This window comes from Lolium rigidum, chromosome 4 (assembly GCF_022539505.1).
Source record: "Lolium rigidum isolate FL_2022 chromosome 4, APGP_CSIRO_Lrig_0.1, whole genome shotgun sequence".
Lineage (NCBI taxonomy): Eukaryota > Viridiplantae > Streptophyta > Magnoliopsida > Poales > Poaceae > Lolium > Lolium rigidum.
Genome location: NC_061511.1, coordinates 158,896,969 through 158,902,354, shown reverse-complemented (window position 1 = coordinate 158,902,354; position 5,386 = coordinate 158,896,969).

Below are 5,386 nucleotides of genomic sequence, written 5' to 3'. Positions count from 1 at the left end.
GTGAACTGGGAAGTGACGAAATCTCTAAGGTTATGGATGTGTTGTTGCCACTAGGGATAAAACATTGGTGCTATGTTCAAGGATATAGTCACTGATTACATTACGCGCAATACTTAATGCAATTGTCCGTTGTTAGCAACTTAATACCGGAGGGGTTCGGATGATAACCTCGAAGGTGGACTTTTTAGGCATAGATGCATGTCGGATGGCGGTCTATGTACTTTGTCGTAATGCCCAATTAAATCTCACGATACTCATCATAATATGTATGTGCATGGTCATGTCCTCTCTATTTGTCAATTGCCCAACTGTAATTTGTTCACCCAACATGTTGTTTATCTTATGGGAGAGACACCTCTAGTGAACTCGTGGACCCCGGTCCAATTCTCTATACTGAAATACAATCTATCGCAATACATGTTCTACCGTTTTCTCTGCAAACAATCATCATCCACACTATACATCTAATCCTTTGTTACAGCAAGCCGGTGAGATTGACAACCTCACTGTTTCGTTGGGGCAAAGTATTTTGGTTGTGTTGTGCAGGTTCCACGTTGGCGCCGGAATCTCTGGTGTTGCGCCGCACTACATCCCGCCGCCATCAACCTTCAACGTGCTTCTTGGCTCCTACTGGTTCGATAAACCTTGGTTTCATTCTCGAGGGAAAACTTGCCGCCGTACGCATCACACCTTCCTCTTGGGGTTCCCAACGGACGCGTGTTGTACGCGTATCAAGCACTTTTTCTGGCGTCGTTGCCGGGGAGATCAAGACACGCTGCAAGGGGAGTCTCCACTTCCCAATCTCTTTACTTTGTTTTTGTCTTGCTTAGTTTTATTTACTACTTTGTTTGCTGCACTAAATCAAAATACAAAAAAATTAGTTGCTAGTTTTACTTTATTTGCTATCTTGTTTACTATATCAAAAACACAAAAAAATTAGTTACTTGCATTTACTTTATCTAGTTTGCTTTATTTACTGCCGCTAAAATGAATACTCCTGAAAACACTAAGTTGTGTGACTTCACAACCACAAATAATAATGATTTCTTATGCACACCTATTGCTCCACCGGCTACTACAGCAGAATTCTTTGAAATTAAACCTGCTTTATTGAATCTTGTTATGCGAGAGCAATTTTCTGGTGTTAGTTCTGATGATGCTGCTGCCCATCTCAATAATTTTGTTGAATTATGTGAAATGCAAAAGTATAAAGATGTAGATGGTGATATTATAAAATTAAAATTGTTCCCTTTCTCATTAAGAGGACGAGCTAAAGATTGGTTGCTATCTCTGCCTAAGAATAGTATTGATTCATGGACTAAATGCAAGGATGCTTTTATTGGTAGATATTATCCCCCTGCTAAAATTATATCTTTGAGGAGTAGCATAATGAATTTTAAACAATTAGATACTGAACATGTTCCTCAAGCTTGGGAAAGAATGAAATCTTTGGTTAAAAATTTCCCAACCCATGGACTGACTACTTGGATGATCATCCAAACCTTCTATGCAGGACTAAATTTTTCTTCGCGGAATTTATTGGATTCAGCTGCTGGAGGTACCTTTATGTCCATCACTCTTGGTGAAGCAACAAAGTTTCTTGATAATATGATGATCAACTACTCTGAATGGCACACGGAAAGAGCTCCACAAGGTAAGAAGGTAAATTCTGTCGAAGAAACCTCTTCCTTGAGTGATAAGATTGATGCTATTATGTCTATGCTCGTGAATGATAGGACTAATGTTGATCCTAATAATGTTCCGTTAGCTTCATTGGTTGCACAAGAAGAACATGTTGATGTAAACTTCATTAAAAATAATAATTTCAACAACAATGCTTACCGGAACAATTCTAGTAACAACTATAGGCCATATCCTTATAATAATGGCAACGGCTATGGTAATTCTTATGGGAATTCTTACAATAGTAATAGGAACACACCCCCTGGACTTGAAGCCATGCTTAAAGAATTTATTAGTACACAAACTGCTTTTAACAAATCTGTTGAAGAAAAGCTTGGGAAAATTGATATACTTGCTTCTAAAGTCGATAGTCTTGCCTCTGATATTGATCTTTTGAAATCGAAAGTTATGCCTAATAGGGATATTGAAAATAAAATTGTTACTACAGCAAATGCCATCCAAGTTAGAATTAATGAGAATATAAGATTAATGGCTGAACTGCGTGCTAGGTGGGATAGAGAAGAAAATGAAAAACTAGCTAAAGAGAAGAATGTAGCTAAAGTTTGGACCATTACCACCACTAGTAATGCTAATGCTACACATGTTGCTGCACCTCCTACTACTAATAATAAAAGAATTGGTGTTAGCAATGTTTCCACTTCTAATGCAAAGCGCGAGAAACTGCCTGAAATTGCTAAAACTGCTGAAATTGTCTGTGATAAAGCTGCTGAAATTTTTTCCAACGTTGGGGATGATGATCCCATTGCTTTAGATTATAATGGTTTGAATTTTGATGATTGCCACATCTCTGAAGTTATAAAGTTCTTGCAAAAACTTGCTAAAAGTCCTAATGCTAGTGCTATAAATTTGGCTTTCACGCAACATATTACAAATGCTCTCATAAAAGCTAGAGAAGAGAAACTAGAGCGTGAAGCCTCTATTCCTAGAAAGCTAGAGGATGGTTGGGAGCCCATCATTAAGATGAAGGTTAAAGATTTTGATTGTAATGCTCTATGTGATCTTGGTGCAAGTATTTCCGTTATGCCTAAGAAAATTTATAATATGCTTGACTTGCCACCATTGGAAAATTGTTATTTGGATGTTAATCTTGCTGATCATTCTACAAAGAAACCTTTGGGGAAAGTTGATAATGTTCGCATTACCGTTAACAATAACCTTGTCCCCGTTGATTTTGTTGTCTTGGATATTGAATGCAATGCATCTTGTCCCATTATATTGGGAAGACCTTTTCTTTGAACTGTTGGTGCTACTATTGATATGAAGAAAGGTAATATAAAATATCAATTTCCTCTCAAGAAAGGTAAGGGTAAAACCCAAGGTAAGGATGATGCACCACCCTCCGATAATACTTGATACACACTTTCTGCGCCTAGCTGAAAGGCGTTAAAGAAAAGCGCTTATGGGAGACAACCCATGTTTTACCTACAGTACTTTGTTTTTATTTTGTGTCTTGGAAGTTGTTTACTACTGTAGCAACCTCTCCTTATCTTAGTTTTGTGTTTTGTTGTGCCAAGTAAAGTCTTTGATAGAAAAGTTCATACTAGATTTGGATTACTGTGCAGTTTCAGATTTCTTTGCTGTCACGAATTCCGACCTGCCTCCCTGTAGGTAGCTCAGAAAAATATGCCAATTTACGTGCGTGATCCTCAGATATGTGCGCAACTTTCATTCAATTTGGGCATTTTCATTTGAGCAAATCTGATGCCATTTTAAAATTCGTCTTTACGAACTGTTCTGTTTTGACAGATTCTGCCTTTTATTTCGCATTGCCTCTTTTGCCATGTTGGATGAATTTCTTTGATCCATTAATGTCCAGTAGCTTTATGCAATGTACAGAAGTGTTAAGAATGATTGTGTCACCTCTGAACATGTTAATTTTTATTGTGCACTAACCCTCTAATGAGTTGTTTCGAGTTTGGTGTGGAGGAAGTTTTCAAGGATCAAGAGAGGAGTATGATGCAATATGATCAAGGAGAGTGAAAGCTCTAAGCTTGGGGATGCCCCGGTGGTTCACCCCTGCATATATCAAGAAGACTCAAGCGTCTAAGCTTGGGGATGCCCAACGCATCCCCTTCTTCATCGACAACATTATCAGGTTCCTCCCCTGAAACTATATTTTTATTCCGTCACATCTTATGTGCTTTGCTTGGAGCGTCGGTTTGTTTTTGTTTTTTTTGTTTTGTTTGAATAAAATGGATCCTAGCATTCACTTTATGGGAGAGAGACACGCTCCGCTGTAGCATATGGACAAGTATGTCCTTAGGCTCTACTCATAGTATTCATGGCGAAGTTTCTTCTTCGTTAAATTGTTATATGGTTGGAATTGGAAAATGATACATGTAGTAATTGCTATAAATGTCTTGGGTAATGTGATACTTGGCAATTGTTGTGCTCATGTTTAAGCTCTTGCATCATATGCTTTGCACCCATTAATGAAGAAATACATAGAGCATGCTAAAATTTGGCTTGCATATTTGGTCTCTCTAAAGTCTAGATAATTTCTAGTATTGAGTTTGAACAACAAGGAAGACGGTGTAGATTCTTATAATGTTTACAATATGTCTTTTATGTGAGTTTTGCTGCACCGGTTCATCCTTGTGTTTGTTTCAAATAGCCTTGCTAGCCTAAACCTTATATCGAGAGGGAATACTTCTCATGCATCCAAAATACTTGAGCCAACCACTATGCCATTTGTGTCCACCATACCTACCTACTACATGGTATTTCTCCGCCATTCCAAAGTAAATTGCTTGAGTGCTACCTTTAAAATTCCATCATTCACCTTTGCAATATATAGCTCATGGGACAAATAGCTTAAAAACTATTGTGGTATTGAATATGTACTTATGCACTTTATCTCTTATTAAGTTGCTTGTTGTGCGATAACCATGTTTCGGGGACGCCATCAACTATTCTTTGTTGAATTTCATGTGAGTTGCTATGCATGTTCGTCTTGTCTCGAAGCAAGAGCGATCTACCACCTTATGGTTAAGCATGCATATTGTTAGAGAAGAACATTGGGCCGCTAACTAAAGCCATGATCCATGGTGGAAGTTTCAGTTTTGGACAAAATCCTCAATCTCATATGAGAAAATTATTAATTGTTGTTACATGCTTATGCATAAAAGAGGAGTCTATTATCTGTTGTCTATGTTGTCCCGGTATGGATGTCTAAGTTGAGAATAATCAATAGCGAGAAATCCAATGTGAGCTTTCTCCTTAGACCTTTGTATAGGCGGCATAGAGGTACCCCTTTGTGACACTTGGTTAAAACATGTGCATTGTGATGATCCGGTAGTCCAAGCTAATTAGGACAAGGTGCGGGCACTATTAGTATACTATGCATGAGGCTTGCAACTTGTAAGATATAATTTACATGATACATATGCTTTATTACTACCGTTGACAAAATTGTTTCATGTTTTCAAAATCAAAGCTCTAGCACAAATATAGCAATCGATGCTTTTCCTCTATGGAGGACCATTCTTTTACTTTCATTGTTGAGTCGGTTCACCTATTTCTCTCCACCTCAAGAAGCAAACACTTGTGTGAACCGTGCATTGATTCCTACATACTTGCATATTGCACTTATTATATTACTCTATGTTGACAATATCCATGAGATATACATGTTACAAGTTGAAAGCAACCGCTGAAACTTAATCTTCCTTTGTGTTGTTTC